The following is a 21,646-nucleotide window of genomic DNA, read 5'->3' as shown; positions in this document are numbered from 1 at the left end:
ATCTGAAGGCATTTTTGTTTGTCACAACTGGAGATGCTGCTGGCATCTCATGGGTAGAGACCAGGGATGCTGTTCGACAGCTTACAATGCCCAGGATGGCCCCCACCACGGAGAATTGTCAGGACCAAAATGCTAACAGTGCTCATGTTGTGGAATAAAGAGAACTTTACCAAACCGGTGCCTGGTGGGGAATTAAATCCCTAGAATGTCCATGTCAGGACATCTGTGCCGTAATGGAACCAGCTGATACTAATGCGGATAACAAGGACATTTCAAAGGTAAAGAAGAGCCAGGCATGGGAATGTGTGGTGAGAGGGAAGACGTAGGGGTTGGAGGAGGATCTCTGCTTAGTTGAATGTCTACTCCATGAATCTAAAGACAACAGAAAAAGCTACAGTCAGAGGATTGCTGTCAATGGGTCATTGTTTCTCTTTTTTTCGTGGAGTTTTACCCAAGGACCTAAAAAGATGGGGGAGTGAGGCAGTTAATAAAATCAGAAATGTTATGAGCAACTCTGAAGTGTGATCCAGCAAAATTTCACACCCTTTAAGAACCTTAGAGGGCAAGTAGTTTGTGAACCAAATGTGGCTAGTGCCAATTTTTTTTTTTTTTTTTTTTTTGCCTTTGAGTATGAGCCAATGCAACACAATGAGAAAAGTACAAGAGTAGAAGTGGGTACCAAAGAAGAGAGGCAGTCCAGACTCAATTTTACTCCAACACCCATCCATCTAAAATTTATCTCCAAGGACACAGATAAAATGCAATTTGTTTCATAATAAGCCTCAGGAGTTTATGCTAAAGACATGATTACCCAGAGGCAATGAGAGCTGTCTACAGTTTCTTTTGTTTCAAGAATATTTCTAACCTAAAGAAAGACAGGATAGCTCCGAAGTTGCACTGGAAATTCCAGCCTGTGAATTACACAAAAAATAAAAATTTTGCATATTTGCAAATTTGCAAACCCTTTCTCTCCGACGCTCTCATCTTCTTTGGTGCCCCTAATGGCAAACCCCAGCAGGAAGCTGGAGGTTCCCAAAGGCAGTTTGACTCACCTCCATCCAGGTGAATGGAAACGTGATAAGGAACCTAGGCTGCAAAGGAAGTACTGCCTGTACCACTCAGCTGGAGAAGCCCCTTCATCTGGCTAAGCCTCAGTGTCTTCATCTGTGAGATGGAGATGCTAAAAGCATCCCCCTCATGGCGCTGATGGGAGGCCTGGGTGAGATAAGACGTGCAAAGTACCTAGTAAGGGCACTGCTAATAGTAGCTATAATAATGGCTCGAGTATGCAATGCCCCAGCTTGGTTTTGAAATAGTCACTGATTCCAGCAATGAAACCATGGTAGAATAAAGGCTGTCAGCTTACAGCTTGGCCTACTGCTGATCTGACAGATAGGTGGGCTTCTGATGGGGCCTTATGCTCCATAGTTGAGCAACTATAATTGGGGGAATGAGGTCCAATCCACGATCAATCACAGATATGCAAAATTTCTATTTCCTGTATAATTCACAAGCCAAAATTTCCAGTGAAACTTTGGTGCTATCCTGTCTTTCGTTAGGATAGAAATATTCTTAAAACAGAAGAAATTGTAGACAGCTCTCATTGCCTTCTGGGTAATCATGTCTTTAAAGTAAACTCCTGGGACTTATTATGAAACAAGTTGCATTTTACTTGTGCCCTTGGAGAGAAGTTTTAGATGGATGGTTGTTGGAGTGAAAGCTTCTACAAGCCGAAACTGTTTCAAAGAAAAAGAATGTGCTTTCAATTTTTGATGGTATACAGTGGATTATTTTTATACCCATTCCTGAGTCTTTCATTGGAACACATACTGGCTATTTGCTGCCGTAACAGTGAGGGAATTTTCCACTCTAACAACTGTGATCCTGTTTTATCTTTATGATGTGCAGAGGAAATGAGTGTTTGGCTGGAATTAGCAACTTTTAGCCCATCTTCTCCTGGGAGCCCAAGATTCAATAATAGCATTTAGTCAACATTTATTGGACTCCTTCTATGTGTGTGATACTGTGCCAGCATCTAGGGTTGTGATATTCTAGAAGACATAGTTATAACTGGGTGAACTCGAGGAAGGGGCAAGGACTAGGGTTGGAAGTGATTATAAGAATCAGTGAGGCTCTCAGCATGATGGAATGCACACGTACCCTGGGTAGTGGAAGGAATATTTAACACAGGGACACCTTACAGAGAGGCAGGGTTTAAGGAGAGCAGCACGGTACAGAGCTGAACTTCTGGAATAGTGAAAGCAGGAACCATTCACCAGCCCAGGCCTGAAGGACAAGAAGAAAAAGTGCCACCAGAGCCCAAGAGGTGATTGCAGGAAGAGGGACACCTGAGGAGACCTAGAGCCTTAGTTAGAGTGACACAATCAGCGGTGGGAATGTGGCAGGGAGGGAAGTAGGGGACACATACATCAAACCCTTTCCCTCCCAGCCCGACCTTCTTTTGTGTCCCTAGTGGCCAAGCCCAATAGCAAGCTGGAAGGCAAAAGGCCTGTCAAAGCAGACCCCAAGGTCAGGCTCCCAGCGCACTGTGGGAGTAAGTGGCTGGTAAGTGTGTCTAGAGAGACATGAAAGAGATCTGACGCGTGGCCCAGGAGGATGGCATTCTTTATCTATGATGTTTGGATTTCATGCAAGGAAAATGCATTAAAATGAAGGAGGAGAAGGAGAAAGAGGAAAAGAAAGAAACAAGAAAAGGCATAATAGGGAAGAAAGACAAGTAAACAAGCAATTACATGCAGAGGAAGTGCGTTCCTGCAGCAAGCACTGGTTGCTATGGGAACACCAAAGAGAAGTCCCTCCTTCAGGGTTGGGGAGTCAGGTGAGGCCTCCTAAAGAAGAACCATCCACCGAAAGGTCAGCAGGAATCCGCCAGGTGAGAAGGCCAGGAATGACATTTACAAAGGCCCTGATGTGAACCGAGACAGGACTGGTTCTTAGAGGTCAAAGGTAAGTTTGGGGAGAGGCAAGAAGGAAGATCAGTGAAGGAAGCAGAAAGAGGACCAGAAAGAACCTCATATGTGACAACAAAGAGCTCAGATTTCATTCTATAGAAAATGAGGAGACAGAAAGTGACAAGAATAAATTGATACTTTCCATGTTTTCCTCCAACTTGACTCTTGGGAAGTACATTTGATGCTGTCACCCATTAGCAAACACATACCTGTTTGTCCCTGTACTTGACAAAAAAAAGGAAAAAAGAAAGTGTGTGGGGGAGATTGGTTTGTCTTTTGAATCCATGGCAAAGATCCAAATGGCAAAAAAAAATAAAAAATAAAAAATAGTAAAAACACAGGTGGCTCCTTTGGTCACGTGAATGCTTCCCTGACAAAAGGAAGTGCTGCTGTACCTCTCTACTAACCACTGCATGCCTGAATAGAGATACCAGCATTTCAAAACCTGACACACCTTTGGCATTTAAGAAATAGAAGTCTTAAGCCTCAGCACCATGAGCCGAGCCCAGATTAATGACCTTTCAGACTACAGGCTCGAGGAATTAGAAATAGGTCAGCCCTGCAAAGAATTTTAAGAAATCACTGAACCACTGCAAATCAGACAGCTTCTCACTGGTTCCACCCATCCCTAGGAAAGTGACCCTCCCCACTTCCTGGTTGCCTCTGCTTCATCAGCTCCCTTCATTTTGGGTGTTGGGAGAACAAATATAGACAAAATATTGCAAAATACTGCAAAAATACTACCTTTGGTGCCAAACGAAGGAAATATAGAAATGGAAGTATGCCAATTCCTCTCTGGGTTCCTCTTTCACAGGCCACCAGTTCACGGAGGAGGGGTGATTTTCATACCTGAGTGTCATTTGCATATTTGCCTTTTGCTGTAAGACATGGGTATGCATTAAATAAATTCTGCAATAGTGATCTAACTGACAAAATTCCCAGGTCATGGTTTGTTTTTACCTTTATCTTGATGAAATTTGTTCTGAAATTGTGAGTTTGGACATGGAGACTATCTTCTCATACCCTGGCACTGGAAAACCACTGGTGGGAACTCCAAAAATCCTAACACATGAGCATTATTCACTGGATTAGTCCCTGTGTCTCTCAGGATGGCGAGGTTCTACTGATTGGACCTCACTTTCTCTGGGTTCCCAAATTTTGCTTTGGAAGATATAAGCGTCAGCACTCACCTGATGTCAGTTTCTAATAAACCAGATTTTCTTAAACTGAATCCTATTTCCTGGCTCTCATTGTTCTGCCTGCCCACATTCAGGTTTACATTTCTGTAAAGGGTTATTTTGGAAGAACCATGGCTTTGCCATAAAGGTTCTATCCAGAATAGTTACTACTTTCGGGGGCAAATGGCTCCTACTCCACTCTCCCATCTCACCATGGTGAGAGATGGTCACAGCACCCCTGCCCGCTTCCTGACCACATGAGTGGGCACAATCTGGGCCAACGGTCCCACCATTTCCCTTGGCCACAGTGACGGGTCCAGGGATAGCTCTGGGTCTGAAGTCAAGGCCAGTCAGAGAAATAGGATAAGACCCTCATAGTGACTGTCAGACTGGGCTAAGGGCCCTAGATCCATATATGTCTGAAACCAGCCTGCTCTATCCTTCCCATGGCTCGGTTAAATAAGGCAGTTAGCATCATTCTTTGGCTTAAGAAAAAAATAGTTTGATTTCTCTATAACCCGACAAAGTCTTGCTCTTCATGCTTTTAAGAAAAAGTTCTCAGTTCTTTCTACATATTAAATTTACTCACTCATAGAATAGTGATGGAATATCTCAGGTGCCTGGTACAGTTGTGAGGAGTGAACACAGTATCTCATCTCCTAATGTCTCTCCAACTGGTCACAACCACAGATGAGCACAAAGGCTTGGCTTTGCTGCTGGAAGGAGAGGAAAGACAAGATAGCAGAGGGAGTGTCAAGGCATCAGCACCTCCATCCCTGTGTACTAGATTCGATGGTCTCTGGCTAGAGGACTAAAGACTGGAAGCTGCAGGACCCATTTTCACAAGAAAGTATGTGGGGCCATGAGGCTCCTGCTTTCATGCCCAAGGGGCACAAGCTGTGACAGATTCAGAAAGGCTGTGGTATTTCCCATCTCTGCAGAGAACCCAGAGCCAATTCCCCAGGCATGCAACTGAAAAAGCACTTCACATGGAACTCTGTACTTGATCAATGCTTTGCAGCTGCAGACTTTAAATAACTTTTAAAGAAGAGGCCCCACATTTTTATTTTGCACTGGATCCTGCAAATTATATTGCCAGTCTTGATAGAACCAGCACCTGTTGGTGTCCCAGATGTTGTGAGGTAATAGCTTACATATGAAGAGCATCATTAGGAAGGTGATGGCAAAACTTCAACTCGTTTGGTAACCAGTGGAAACCAGAGAGTGATTGGAATAGAGAAGAACGTGGAGGATGACTGCTGATGGACTTCACTGTGGCTCCATGAGAGAGGTACTCTTTTGGAAGTTCCTAGAAAGTACTGGGGAGACTTGCCTGGGTTGAGTCAGGGGAATGGACTCTGATCCCACAATCTAGTTGGTGGGGGACTCAGAGCATTTAAATGGGGAAATAATATAAACACAACTCACATAGAAAAAAAGTCATGAGGGGCAGTCTGGAATCAGACTGCCTGGGGTCTCATTTCTGCTATTCCATAGCTGTGTGACCTTGGTCAAATTACCTAACCTCTCCGTACTTCATTTCCCTCATCTATAAAACAAAACTAACATTGGTACCTATCTCATCACATTTTATTAAAAATTAGGTTACATAATACATGCAAAGCAAATAGCACAGTGTCTGGCACACACAAAGTAAATCTTTAATAAAAGTTAACTGTTATTAAAATTATACATACCTTGGGAACAAGTAATTCTAGGCGTATGAAGAATTAGCCAATAAAAGTGTTAAGGATTATATGCCTTTTCCTATGAGCTAAGCAATGTTCTAAATCAGTGACACTCAAGACTTTTAGGTCTTAAGATGCCTTCACACTCTTAGAAATCATTGAGCTTCCCAGAGAGTTTTTGTTTATATGGCTTATCACAATCAACATTTGCCATGGTAGAAATTAAAACTGCGAAAGTTTTAATATGTTTATTTAAAAATTCATGCTAAAATAATAATAAATTAATAATAAATGACAGTGAATCCATTACATGTTAATATAAACAACATATGCCTATAAAAGGATAACTATAGTTTCCAAAACAAAAAATATTTAGTAAGAAGTACATTTTTAATGCCTAGTTGTAGAAAACAGCTACATTCTCATATCCTTCCCTGTGTTCAGTCTGTAATAATATGTTCTGGTTAAGGCAAGTATATGAGGAAAATCCACTCCCACACATGTGTGTACTTAGAAAAAATAAGAGTATTTTAAAAAGCTTTTCAGATAAGTAAAGATTTTCTTCTTTGATACTACACCAAAACTCAACAAGTAATAAGTTTTTAAAGGTTACTACAATGTGGAATGTGAAATCATATTCAATAGGCTTTTCATACTCTGCTACATTAAAATCCATTTGGTCTATCTTGCAATTTGAATAGACCTTTAATGCATGCATGGTTTTGTAACATCACACATTGGTCATCTGGAAAATATTGACTTAGCAGGTTATGAAGATATTCCAGATTCTGACATAGTTCATATCACCACCATTCTTATCGGAAAAGTATTTAAGCATGGGGAAGCTGTCGAGCTCACAGTGGCGGGTTCAACTTTTACAAATTCTCATTTTTGCTTGAAAATAAGGATTTTATCATTGGCAACAAATACCACTTGCTGTTTTCCTTGCAGGGATACTCGTTTTGCTCATTTTCAAAACAAAAATCAGCCAGATTCTGAGGTCTGAATTACCATAATTTGTCAGCCATTCTTCCAAATAAAAATGTTTTATGAAAGCCGTGTCTACTTCAGCTCCCAATTCAATCATACAAGTGTTTTCCTAGAAACGACCATCATGATACCTTATATAGCAGAAGTGCTTTAAATACACTTCCCTTTTTATCACACGGAACATTAAAAAATCAAGATTTAATAAAATTAAGAAATGTTACTAGTTCATCAAGGCTGTTCTTAAGTTTCATTTTTCCCCCCGCAAGTGGTGCAGAATACCAAGACTGCTAGCACAGTTGGTGCCACCACTTGTCATACTAAGGCACCACTGTCTACCCAGCATTGATCTTGCACCATTATTCCAAAAGTCAACTAAGTGAAAAGGCTAATTACTTCTTAATATTTTTATGAACATAATATACTCCTTAATATTTTTATGAACATACTTTTGATTTTGTGGATCCTAGGTCTCTGAGGCCCTTGGGAATCATCAGAATAACTCTATATCATGGCTGTTATTATTCCCATTTTATAAATAAGAAAATTGAAGCAAAGTGAGCTTACTTAAGATCATACAGCCACCAAGAAGGACCAGGATTTAGCTGGAGTGTGTGCTCCTAACCACTATGATGAAATAAAGGCGTGGTTGTTATCTGCATATTTTACAACCACAGTTTTTTGAGACATTTGCTATGGTGATGAGAAAAAAGAAAAAGGACCTAAAGCAAGACAGACAAAGGAATAAAGAGAAAGATCAAAAAGAGGAAATTATCTCTGATGAAAGATTACCATTTATCCATGAGATTAAAATACCTCCCTGGACACAGTCAGAACACAGCACACTTAAAATCTCATTGATTTACAATGCAATTTAGATTTTTTTTTTGAAACGAGGTAATATAAGAACAAATGTAAACTAAAAGCCTTGGATGACAAACTTGGGTCAGCATCAGAGTTCAAGGAGAAGGTGGTTACAACTGAGCCAGGTTCTCAAAGAGCAGTGCATTCCTTTCTCTTTAAAGGCAATTTATCAGGATTTATCCAAGCCTGTAAGAACAATCCCTTAAGACCATCCAATTTCCTTTCTTTCTAATTCCATACTTAGCAGAGCAACCTTCTGATAATTAATTTGGTTCCTCAGGTAAGTCAATACCAGGAAAGAGACTGATTGAGTTATTGTGCCGGCTACATGGCCTGCTGTAAATGAATAAATTGGTTTGTGGATTTATCAATCTACCTCCAAGAGTTCAGTTGGCAAACATCACTTTTCCTAGGGTGCCCTGTCATTTGACTTGCAGACCTGCAATGCTACGTGACCAAAGTGAGAAGGGCTCTTTTAAGACTTTTGTAATCCTGGCCATTCTTGTCATAGGAGGTACCACCTTGTGTTAAGTCAAGAATATTAAAATGCACTCACTCCCTGGGTTGCCATGTTGACAAGCCCAGTTTTGAGTGGAGCTCTCTGGAATTGTATAATACGTGACCCTGCTTCCATTGCATATGAACTAAAAATGTATTTGGTGAAAAACAAATGGAAAGACTGTTTATTAAGCTACTTATTTAGTTCTGAGTTACTCATTTGCCCAAAAGTTCCCAGCAATCATTATGTATAGCAGAGAATGCTGCCCTGACCACCCTATTTAAAAGTACAACTTACATTGCCCACACCACCACGGACTCTACTTACTTCTCCTCCCCTGCCTTATTTTCTTTATGGAACGTATGAATATAAGATGCTGGTGCAGGACAGGCAACTCCGGATTGGAGTTTAGCCCATGAGGGTTCTTGGCTTCACCCAGGAAACAATTCAAGGGTGAGCCAGTGGTAGAGTAGAAGAAAACAGCTTTATTGAAGTGACAGTGTTACAGCTCCGGCAGAATTACAGCTCCGTGACTGCTCCTGCAGCGCTGGGCTACCCCATGGGCAGTGTGCCGAGAGTAGCAGCTCAGGGCAGTTTTGCAGCCATATTTACACTTACTTTTAATGACTTGTAGATTAAGGGCCAGTTGATGCAGAAATTTCCAGAGGAAGGGTGGTAACTTTTGGATCCTTGGGTCATTGCCATGGAAAGGGGTGGTAACTCCCGGGTGTTGCCATGGCAGTGGTAAACTGACATGGCAGACGGGTGAGGTGTCTTAGGGAAAGCTGCTCCCGTGGGGTCCCTGTTTTAGCTAGTCTTCAATTTGGTCTGGAGTCGACGGAACCCAGTCTCCAGACTAAAGTCCCGCCTCCCTCCTCAACACCATAGATCTAACTTATCTTGTTTATTGTCGTTCTCTTTTCACCATGAGGTCTGGTATTTTTGTGTTTTATCCACTACAGAAACCCCAGCACCTAGAACAGAATGGAACCTAGTAAATATCTAACAAATATTGGTTGAATTAATAAATGCATTAATTTCAAGTGAATTTTTTGTTACAACTATTTTTTTTTTTTTTTTTTAGTTTTTAGGGCTCAAATACTTTAGAGGTCCTTAAAATCTATATAGACTGTAGGTACTCAGCCTTTAGGTGGGGGTCCTCCCCCAGCTTCCACCTTGCAGGCACAGAGTACTTGATACTCCTTACTGGGGACAGCAGACTCTGCTGTTCTCCTCTCACGCCACCTTGAATCCTTCTTACAGTCTCTTGTGGGTCATATACCCACTTCCCCCCTTTCTTTGGGCTTTTTCCTACACCTGTGATTCTTTTTAAGGAGCTGCCACGGCTATGAGGGCTGCTTTGCTTACAGGGAAGAAAACCAAAAGTGTCCAGGAGTTTATGCTTCTTCCAGTGGCTCTTAGCCAGGGACCAATGGTAGGAGGAGTATGAAAGCCCACTTCTTTTGCTGCCAGTTGAGAAAAAAATCTGGGGTGAGATTTATACTCCTGAGCTCCCCACAGGATCAGGCTGAGGCTGAGATTTGCCTGAAGTTACATCTTGCCTGGCTTCTTTCCCTTCCCTGGGCTGCTTCTCCCATCACCCTATACAATTCTTCTGGGGGAACATTCTCAGTAAATGCTTGCCCATGAATCCTCATCTCAGGTTCTACCACTAGAGAATCTGACCAGGCACCCCCACAGCAGCCTCATGCAACATGTGCTTAATTTCCTTAGGATGAAGTTCCCTATGGCTGCTGCTGCTGCTGCCCGCACACCCAAGAATCCAGGTAGGACCAGGTACCTCCTTCAGGTTCTTCATGGAGCGAATGGCCTTCCGGGTGCACAGCCATCCCCAGACAAACACCTGAGGGGAGGGAGAAATAACGGGATGAAACAGTTTAAAAAATGACCACATGATGCTCAGAAGCACAAAGGTTGGAAAATAGTGCCAAAACATTGAGAAATGGGTTCAAGCTAAACTCACCTACAGATTTATTATGCGACCCTAGACAAGCCTCCATTTGATCAACTCCAGCTATCTTGCCCCCTAAGTTCAAGCCTGTGTTGAGCTTTTGATTCTCCCAAAGAAAATTATACCACTGCAATAGCTCTTGTTTCCAGCCTGCTTGTTTGAATTAAAGCTTTGCGGCATTTTAGTTTATGGTATCTCTGGGGAGGAGTGAATATGTCAGCGTAATTAACTCATCTGATGAGAGAGGTCTTGTTTATTTCCCCTACAAAATAACAGGTGGTGGTTGAGCTCCAATACATTATGGTGATATGAAACGCATTTAGAATAAATCACATTAAATAAATAAGGAAACAAAATGATTTCGAGGTACATTTTTTATTGTTTTAAATTAAGTTTTGAAAGTGAACAGCTGCACACCAAAAAGCCACACAACTGCTACTCACCTCCAATCTGCTTCTTTGAGAAAGGGTTAATGGCATTTTTAGGTTCAACTAACTAGGACTACTAGAAACTTGAGTATTCTCAAATTATTATCCAATCACTGACTTTCTGAGCACCCTCTTTTTGCGTGGGACATGGCAGTCTAATCAACTTGAGTGATCAGTTAAAAAAAACACATGCATTTCATTTCACAAAATCCACAACAGCATGCATTTCAGAAACATGTAAGAGTAACCCCATGTGCTGGGCATTAAGTAAATTCAAACAAATATGGAAGAGTCTTTGCTATGGGAAGTTCACAGTCTAAAGAAATATTGTAAATAAAAAGGCATTTCCAGGTATTAAAATTGTAAGAATATTATTCCTTCCTCCAAAAACTTTTTTTTTTTTTCTTTGAGATGGAGTCTCACTCTGTCGCCTGGGCTGGAGTGCAGTGGCATGATCTTGGCTCGCTGCAACCTCTGCCTCCTGGGTTCAAGCGATTCTTGTGTCTCAGCCTCCCAAGTAGCTGGGTCTACAGGATTGCACCACCACCCCTGGCTAATTTTTGTAGTTTTTGGAGAGAGGGGGTTTCACCATGTTAGCCGGCCTGGTCTGGAACTCCTGACCTGAAGTGATCTGCCGATCTCAGCCTCCCAAAATGCTGGGATTATGGATGTGAGCCACCGTGCCCGGCCAACCTGCAAAAACTTAATGTGACTTCAGAAATTGATTTTTCTGTTTTACAATTAAGTGAATCAAGATCCTAGAAAGCAAGAACAAAAAATAAATTCAGCAAACCAGAAATGATGAAGAATTCCTGATGTGGTTCAAGGTGAGAATATTTGATTGGAGCTGTGGAGATATTAGGCAGAGACAACCTGTGAGAATATGGTGTAAGTGAAGCGGAAGGAGGATGGGAAAAGGGGAAGGAGAAGGTGGAGGGCAGGCACCAAGGAGATGAGGAGGGGTAGAGGGAAAAAGAATGCAAAAAGCAAAGAAGGAAGGGAAAGAAGGTAAAAGTGAGAGGAAAGAAGAAGGTGGTGAAGGAAGGACAGAAAGGGGGAGTGGAAAAGAAAAAGGAAAAGAGGTTAAGTGCTTGGAAAGATTGAATGGGTGGAAAAAGGAAGCAAAAGGGCCAGGAAAAAGGAGACAGGGTGGAGAAAGTGAGAAAGTCGAGCAAAGCTGGATCAGATGGATGAGGACAACGTCATGACTTCCGACACATAATAAAACTCCAGCCTCAGGGTCTACAATCAGAAGGAACTAAAAGGGCCCTTATGAAACTGAATAAGGACCCTCAAAGATACTAGGTCCTTGCCCCTGGAACCTGTAAATATTACCTTATGTGGAAAAAAGGTCTTTGCAGATATGATTCAATTGAGGATCTTGGGATGAGGAGATGATCCTGGCTCACGGTGATGCAAAAAAATAATTTTAAAGGCATAGAATATAGATCCAAAATTTCCACTGTTTATCAAGAACGAGTTCTAGAAGGAAAGAAGAAAATTATATAACAAATAATCATAATAAAAGAAAATTTTCTAGAGCTGAAGAATAAAAAGTATCTTTAAATTGAATGGGGCCTTTGAACATTAAGCAACAGAAAAACTGATGCCAATAAAAGACCCACCCCTATAAACAGTATGATAAAATGTCAGAACCAAATCCAAAGATAAAAACCTGAAAATAGAAAAGCTAAAGTCATTTCCCTTTAAAGGCTAAAGTTCTGATTGTCTTTAGCTATCATTGTGGGCCAGATAACATTGTAAACTAGAAGACAGTGGATCTGATCAAACAGGCACTTGACTATTTGCTAACATGTAAGAAATCAGAAACCTTACCATCCACAGAGTCTCTTTGAGTTCCTTGAAGATATACCACAGGAAAATTACCAAAGAATCTATGGTAGAAGAAAATGACATACAAGAAAGGGTAGAAAACAAGTAACCAGTAAAACATAAGGTCAAATTGTGGAATCAAAAAAAAAAACAAAAACAAAAAAAAAAACAGCTGAATACAAAGAAACAGAGAGTAGAACAGTGGTTACGGGAGCAAGGAGAAGGAAATGAGACCTTATAAGTCAAAGGGTACAAACTTGCAAGTAAATAGGGGGAATAAGTCTAGATATCTAATGTACAGCATGAGGACTATAGTTAATAATATTATATACTAAAAATTTTCTAAGAGAGCAGATTTTAGGTGCTCTTACCACAAAAAAGAGACAAACAAGGAAGGGGATGGATATGTTAATCTACTTACCCATAGTGATCATTTCACTATGTAATGTATATCAAAACATCATGTTGTACTCCTCAAATATATACAACAAAAATAATAAGTGAAAATGTATAAAAAATCTTACAAAAGGGAAAAAAAAGAAATAGACCTTTAAAAGAAGGCAGAATTAATACAACCTCTTCATTCACACTTTGATAAGTTGGATAGAAGCATAGCCAAGCCAAATGCTTCTAAAGTGTGAATAGTTTTAATGTGATTCTGGAATTGAAATTTCGAAAGGTCACTGTATCATAGATAAGGAAGTGAGACTGGAGAGGAGTGAAACATACTAACGTTTCTTTCTTGCTCAGAGGATACTGACTGACTCAAGATACACTGGATGGATAATTTTCCATGTATGTGATTTAAAGTGTACATATAAATGTCAAAAAATAGAAATAAGATATAAACTGTGAAACTACTATATAAACACAAAAATAAGTAAATCCAATCCACTGATAACAGTCAAGTTAAAAAAAGTGTACCTAGCAAAGGAAAGATACCAATGCAATGGTATATAGATGTTCAATTAATAAATATAAGTGAGTTAAATTTAGTTATAAAATGTTAGATAATTTTTAAATGATAAATATTTTCATATTACAAAATATTATTCAGTATGAGTGAGAAATAGGGCAATATGGGCAAACATAAGACCAAAAGAAGTATTTTTAAGATGGCAGAGATTTTGGTCAAGTTAAAATGCTGAGGAGAAGAAATTGATAGAGGGGAATGAGATGAGGAAGAGGTGATTTATAAATTGATATCTCTGAAAGGTAGGGTTGACTGGATCCAGAGCCAGATGAAGGGATATACCTCAAAGAAAAAAAAAAAAAGAAGCTTCCAGGTTATTCAGATTTTTCTATATGTCGTTTATAAGCTATCACTGAGAGTCAATAACCAAGGTTTCTCTATTATCACCATGGTGGGAGGATTCTTTATAAAAACACATTTTTTGTTAAAATATTGTGAATATTTATTATTATGGAGTTAAAAAACAAAGATTATAAAGAAGATTTTTAAAACTTCCTAAAACACCATCTTCTGACTTCTTTCCACTGTTATTTTAGTTAAAAAATAATGTTTCCATTATTTTTTTTTATGACCAGTGTTGCCAAATACTACCTGTTTTTTGCTTTCTTTATGCATGATCTTTCCATTGAATAACTAGAAATACAGCTTTTGTGATGGAAAAGGAGCCACAATTTAATTTTAATAAATCGTAATTCTGCTTGATTATTAAAAAGCATTTGTATGAAAAAGTACATTTCCGGTTTAGCCCACATGGTCTTCCCCAATTTCTACAGACAATTCCCTGCTAACATGGTTCTCTTTCCAAGGAGCCCTACTACCTCTAGAATGGAGATGAGGGTAGGCTCAAAGAGGTACAAGGTTAGAGGCAAGTCCTCACACCCTGGAAGTCTCATAAATGAATAGCAATGGTAGACAGTGATTGAGAATATGGGCCCTGGAGCCAAACCTTCTGTTTTTAAAGTCAAGTTCTGCCATTTATGAGATCTGTGGTCTTAAATGACATAATGATCTTCTCTATGCCTCAGTGTTCTCATCTGCAAGATGGGGTGGGTGTGTAAAAATACCCTGTACATCATGGGGGTGTCTAGAGATTTTAGTGTATTGATGAATATTAAATGCTTGGTTACAAGAGTGTCTAACACAGACAGTAAGCATTATTTAAACATTAGCTTGAATCATAAAATTATTTCCTAACTGTTGGGTTTCCCTGAGAGTACCCGGTCTTGATGAGTCTTTCTCTTGTGTGAAATTTCATGTTTATACTAGCAAAGTTCTGAGTTTCTACTCTATGCCAGGTCCTGTACTAAGTGCTTTTATGAGCAGGGTCTTTATGTGATCATTCATATAAGAACTATTAGTATTTATTCACTCCCTTCTTTGTATTAAGAAACATTATGCCCAGAAATATTATAGTGAAGAAAATCAGGGATTATCTCTAGTTCACTTACAATAGTGAAATAATTCCTCATTTAATTCTCACTACGGTCCCATCAGGAAGATACCATTGTACAACTTTGCAAATGAAGAATTTGAGTATCATAAGGGTCAAAGGGCCCAGGCCTGTTAATAGCTGAGTCTGGCTCCAGAGCTCACCCTCTTCACCATTTTTTTTATACTATTGGTGGTGATGGGCTCTCTGGGCTGGTTGTGGATGGCAGAGAATCACATTTGTCTCATGCCTGGTTGGTAGAGGGCCTTTCAGCTGCCTCCCTAAATGTCCTGCCCTCAGGATCACCTGGACCCTTATTGCCCATGGTATTGACCTGCCTCTACTTAGGAAATGGCCTGATTAACCAGAAGCCCATGCCAATGGCCAAATCCTCAGCAAGGGTTTGATCATATTTTCTCCTCAATCCCTCAGCATGGGAGAACCCCAACAATTGGGCTATTTAGGAAATGCATGTCATGCATTTTTCTTTTGATTCCTCATGCCTTTTGAGAACCTCTTTTCAACTGTTCAGTCTACTTCTTGGTTGGGCTAATCTTCACCTGCTATATCCTGTTGTGGTCACTTCTGGTACCCAGATACCTGTCCTAGTACTGCAGAAAACTGGTTGAAGCTGGACGCTCTCTGGAAAACCCAGCAACAAAAAAAAAGACCAGAAGCCTTAGGGCTGATACCAACGAAACACTTCCCTCTGTCATTTTTATTGAGGACATGGTATACTCAGTCTGCATGGTGGCATACCTCCAAATTCTATAGGATTTGAAGTTTTGAATAATCCCAGGTATTAGTTGAATCCTGCCTCTACCATGTACCTGCTCTGTGACCCTGGACCAGTTCCTTAGAGTCTCTTGCCCTGCTTTTTTATGTGTCATGTATAAACTTCAGATCGGTGCAACAGTTCCCAACTCATATGGTTATCATAAGCAAAGAGATGTACTAAGTTAAACATTAATACAGTGCTTAACAAAGAATATATCCAATAATAATAATAATATCATTATAATTATTATTTATTTTGGCCATTTAGATCTGGGACCATGCAAAGTATGGTCTCAATGGTACTTTCATTCCTGGAAAAGCTATCCCTCCTTACACACACACAGAAAGTCTTTTTAACTCATAGTATAGCTAAAATGTAGTCACTTTTAAACAAAACAGAAAAATAAATATATTGAATAAACATGATTTCTCATTTATTCTGAATGTTGATGTTTGAAGGAAAACATATAATTGAGGATGAAGAGACAGAGGAAGAGAGAGATGAGGTAGCAGTTTTATAGGGCCTTGCTACTCAGTATGGTCCACAGATCAGCCTCATTAACATCACCAGGAGCTCCTAAGAAAAGCAAAAGTCCAGGCTCACCCTAGTCCTAATGAATCAAAATCTGTATTTCAAATGATCCCAGCTAATGCCTACCCACTTTAAGGTATACACTTAGCAGCACTGTCCAGGGCTTAAAGCTGGTGGTGCTGGCTCTTCATGAAGTCAATTTTCACTTTGGAAAGTCTAGGTGACCTTTTTCTAGATGTGTATCTCATTAGCACGACTTTTTTACTTACCAGTAATAATTAAAGCATTTTTTAAAGTTCAAAAATTAAAATAGAGACAGTGTTGGTGAGGAGAAAGAGAGGGACAGAGACAGAGACAAACAGATCAAGACAGATTTTCCTAAATGACTGCAGTACAAGTCTCAGAGGCTACAGTGCCTGGGCTCTGGTTGCCAAGCAGACTAGCTGCAGTGCTGAGATTGGACAACACTGGTTTCAGTTCAGGTCCTGCATTTCTTCTAAATCCTACTGTGGCCATGAAAAGATGATCCAAAGAGGATGTTTCCTTATAAACCGGTGGTGCTCCAGGCTTGACTCAAATGGATACTTGCACTGGATTTTGAAGAAAAGGAGGAACAGAAAAGAAGGAAAGAACACAGGATTTGGAGTCAGAGTCTTGAGTTCAATTCCACTAACACCATCGACTCACTGGTGGGAAGTGAAGCACAGAACCAAGAACCTAAGGGTCAGTTCAGGCCAGGATTCAATACTCAGTCCTCCAGGGGCCAGTTTCAGAACATGGTTATGTTAGAAAACCACCCTGCTGTGGTCTGAATGTTTGTGACCCTCAACATTCATCTGTTGAAATGCTAACCTCCAGGGCGATGGTATTAGAAGGTAGGGTCTTTCAGGAAGTGATTTGGTCATGAGGGCAGAGCCCCCATAAATGGGACTCATATCCTTATAAAACAGGCCCAAGGGAGCTCATTTGCCCCTTCTGCCGTGTGAGGACAAAGCAAGAAGGTGCCATGTGTGAACCAGATCCAGAGTCTGTTGATGGCTTGCTTGATCTTGGACTTTCCAGCCTCTAGAACTGTGAGAAACAAATTTCTGTTGTTTATAAGCTACCTGGTCTATGGCATTTTGTTATAGAAGAAGGAAAAAGTATTTTATTACTTTTCCTAAGTAAGAGTCTTTACTGTCAGTTATAGTAAGCTTGAACTATACAGAGTCCCATGTGGTTGTTCTCACTGAAAGCAGATAAAAGAAGCATCATAAATACAGAAAGTGCAAAGGTATCTTTGTGAATCAGGAGTTACAAACCAGACAATTTGAATTGGATCTGGGTCAAAGACCTATTTTGTTGCTCTAAACATGAAAAAAACAATTAAATATCAGAGTGCCCATAATAATACAGATTTCTGACTTCTTTTAAGGAAATCTGTTAATACTGAAACCACATTTAGGCAAGATAACTACCAAATGGCACTGACCTTGGCTTATCCCTATAGAGTTCAGCAAGACAGTACCCTCCAGTCCCTGTTTTCTTACATATGCCCGATTCACCCAGTTACTTTGGCTGATGAATCTTGAGAAGTATTTCAATTTGCAACCCCTGCCATAAATGAGAGACCTCTGTTAACCAATTTGAGGTGAGCTGGAGTGAGGTTCCTTCCCCATCATCCAGTCTGGAATCCTGACTCAAGGGACCAAGGTCCTCAGTTCATAATGGGCATGTTATACAATCACAATGCAGAACAGTTATCATTTCATTTAAAAGCAGTGACTGCTGGAATTACATTTCCCATGTAAAACAATAACACAATTCCCAGTTGATCAGCAAATAAATAAGAGAAAACAGCTTTGTAATTATTTCGACAGTGGTTGGGCTCAAAGAAACCCATCAAATCCCATTTCATGAGAGACAGCACTAAGCAGAATTGAACAAACATTTTACCTGAGTCTAGTCCAACACATCCTGCTCCAAAGATGACTCCTATAATGAAAATCTGTCGTTCGCAAATGACTCATCATCTGAAAACTGTGCAGAAGATGCTGGAAACGCGGGTGATGCATGTGAAAATGAAATTAATCAATATGAAGATGAAGATCAGCAGTCTATCACAGCTGAGCTGTTTGATAATAATGAAACAGGGGAAACAGACAGGGCTCAAGAAACTCATGAAAGTGCAGGAAATGTCAACAGGAATTATGAATTCATAACTATTGCTAGAAATGGAGAAACAAGAGTAAGCAGACAAAAGAACAGTATTGTGTCGGGAAACAACCCTGTCCATTTCTATCTCCCTTATCTAAGCCACCAATGTTGCTCCTATGTATTATGACACTGGACTCCTTACTTGCCTGATCCACATCATGTTATCCTCACAGCAGCCAAAATAATCCTGTTGGAATGCAACTCACGTCAAGGCACCCCTCTACTCACAATCATCCACTGGCCTCTACGTCACTTGCCATAAAAGCCAACATCCCCACAATGACCAATGAGACCTGCGTCACTGGGATCCCCCTTCCTCCCATTGCCCCTTCACTTACTCCAGGCACACCAACCAGGAACACAATGTTCCCAAGACATGAGCCGTGGCTCCTTCTTGGAGCACTAACAGGTGCTCTTCCAAGAACTTGGAAGTTGCCTCTCTCAGGCAACCTCAGAACTTGTTCCCTCACTTCTTTACAATCTTCCCTCGGAAGGCTTGTCTCAACCCAGCCCTCCCTAGCCAACCTATCTGAAGTTACAACCCTCTTCTTATCCTAGTCAGAGAAATTCCCCACTCGCCACTCTCCTTCATTTTGTTCTTTAACATATTATTATCTCAAATACACACATTTTAGCCAAGCATCTGGTTTATTGTCTGCCTCACCTGTTAGACTACAAGCTCCAGGAGATCTGGAAGTTTTGCTTGTCTTATTTTCTGCTGCATCTCCAGTACCCAGATATGTACCTGCAATGCAGTAGATGCTTAATAAATATTTGTCAAATACATAACTATAATTCAGAGATGTACAGGAAAAGAATAATGATAGCAATGTGTAAAAGAGATTTGTTAAATTTGCCAGAAATATGTCCAGATAACAGCCTCCAGCCCCTCCCAGAAGATTTGTAAAGGTGGTGAGACAACACCAATCTTCTCCCAAGTGAGCAGATACAACGAAGGTTCTAGGACCACTAGAGCTGAACACTCTTCCTGCATTGGTGGTATCCTGGTCCTTTTTTCTCCTCTAGGGTAGTTATATGGTGACTGCCAGCCTGAAATCACCAGTCAGTCTCTTTCTCTCCCATTTCTTTATCAAGAATCAAAATGGATTGATTTGCAATTCAATTCAACAAACATTTATTTACTGAATTGAATTTGCAAGTGCATTAAGGCTTCAATGTGACATAAAGGGAAAATTGTTAAGTTAGTCTTACAATGAGTTTTACTTCCACTTATTTATGAAGATTAATGATAAATATTTGGGATCAATCTGATTGCTTTTTATTTGCACATGTCTTATGTAAAAACCACTGATGGTAATTCGGCAATATTTGATGCCTATCTGCAAAACTACAGCAAAGGGTATGAATTAGGAAATGGTGCATTTGCAAGATGGCCATTCTCAAAATTTATTATCAGCATCTGAATGAGTCCTCCTCCTGTATCTAGAAAACTGATCCTCTTATAAGGTACTTCACTGCTTCAAGATAGACCACTGGACCACAGAGGAAAGGACATATTCAGTAACAGCCATACACCTAAGTTGGTATATATTTTGCAAGGAGTCTCACTCTATTGCCCACGCTGCAGTGCAGTGGCATGACCTCTGCTCACTGCAACCTCCTCCTCCTGGGTTCAAGCGATTCTCCTGCCTCAGCCTCCTGAGTAGCTGAAATGACAGGCACACACCACCACACCCAGCTAAGTTTTGTATTTTTAGTAGAGACAGGGTTTCATCATGTTGACCAGGTTGGTCTCAAACTCCTGACCTCAAGTGATCCACCCACCTCGGCCTTTCAAAGTGCTAGGATTACAGGCATGAGTCACTGCACCCAGCCAGTAAGTATAGTTTTCATTATCCTTTGTCCTTCCTTCAACTTAGAGGAGATATCTCAAAGGTCCAAGAAGCCCCGCTGACAAATAATCATGCTTGTATCTGAGTGCATTCTGTTTGCTTCCACAATATTCTAGAGAAGTGTTTCTCAACCTCAGCACTATTGACAATTGGAGATGAAAATTTTTGTTGTGAGAGTCTGTCCTGGGCATTGCAGGATGGTTAGCAGCATCTTTGGCCTCTACCCACTAGATGCCAGCAGTACCCTCCTCCCGATCAAAACATGTCTCCAGACATTGCCAAATGTTTTCTGGAGGGCACAATTGTCCTCAGTTGAGACTACTGTTGTAGAATGAGTCTTTCCATAAATCGAATTATGTTTTCAGCACCCACTGAAAATAGTACATAATTAGGCCCTATGAATATATCACCATGGTGTGTCTTATAGTCATCCCCTCCTCTTCTCATGTATTATCTCACCATACTTCAGGGTCTTGGGAGTGTCCTAATCAGAGAGCAATTTGGTTGTTAAAAAAAAAAAAAAAAAAAAGAAATCCACTTAATTTAACCAAGTAAGGAATTATATGTCCTAAGCATGCACAAGAACTTCTCAGACCAGAGAAGACTGAGTGAAGACTTACAGGACTTATAATGTAGACAAGTAGTCAACTCTTTCTTCTCTCTCCCTCCTCCTTTCTTTCACTCCCCTCTTATCATTTGTCCTTCACATAATAGCAAGAGTGATCCATTTAAAATATAAATCTGGGCTAGGCACAGTGGCTCACGCCTGCAATCCCAGCACTTTGGGAGGCCGAGGCGAGCAGATCACTTGAGGCCAGGAGTTCGAGACCAGCCTGGCCATCATGGTGAAATCCCGTCTCTACTAAAAATATATATATAAAAATTAGCTGGGCATGGTGTCATGCGCCTGTAATCTCAGCAACTCAGGAGGGTGAGGCAGAAGAATCGCTTGAACCTGGGAGGAAGAGGATGCAGTGAGCCGAGATTGCCCCACTGCACTCCAGCCTGGGTGACAGAGTGAGACTCTGTCTCAAGAAAAACAAACAAACAAACAAAAATCACATCTATATAAATCTGGTCATGTTATTCCATGGTTTTCCATCATGCTTTAAATAAAATCACCATGATGACAGTGACCTTCTGATCTGGCCACTGCTTATGTCTCAGAACTTATAACTTTCTCCCTCCCTCTCACTTTTATAGCCACATAAGCTTTCTTGTCCCGCTACATATGCTCACATCCCATGGATCTGCACCTGCTCCCTCTGCCTGCAATGTCTTTTCCCCAGATAGCCCTGTGGCTCACTCTCTCATTTTATTTAAGTTTCTATTCAAGTAGTATCTTCTAACAGATATCTTCTGCAGCTATTCTGTCTAAAGTAGCAAGGTCCCCTGCCCCCAGTTCCTACCTAGTCTCTGTCTCCTTATTCTCTTACCCTTTCTTCATTGCCTTTAACTCTGTAAC

At 40.5% G+C, this 21,646-nt stretch overlaps 1 long non-coding RNA gene across 1 annotated transcript in view; it reads right to left on the bottom strand.

Moving 5' to 3' along the window:
* Positions 1-11,036, bottom strand: part of LOC103887945 — a 41,260-nt gene extending 30,224 nt beyond the window's left edge. Inside the window, exons 1-3 of the long non-coding RNA XR_004179115.1 lie at positions 9,990-11,036; positions 4,740-9,162; positions 3,717-3,850 (exon numbers count right to left, since the gene is read on the bottom strand). This is a non-coding gene — a long non-coding RNA (uncharacterized LOC103887945). The remainder of the gene's footprint in view (positions 1-3,716; positions 3,851-4,739; positions 9,163-9,989) is intronic.
* Positions 11,037-21,646: the final 10,610 nt, after the last annotated feature.

Source organism: Papio anubis, chromosome 16 (genome assembly GCF_008728515.1).
Source record: "Papio anubis isolate 15944 chromosome 16, Panubis1.0, whole genome shotgun sequence".
NCBI classification, from domain to species: Eukaryota; Metazoa; Chordata; class Mammalia; order Primates; family Cercopithecidae; genus Papio; species Papio anubis.
The sequence above is the reverse complement of the archived record's forward strand: the minus strand, read 5'-3'. Positions and strand labels throughout refer to the sequence as shown.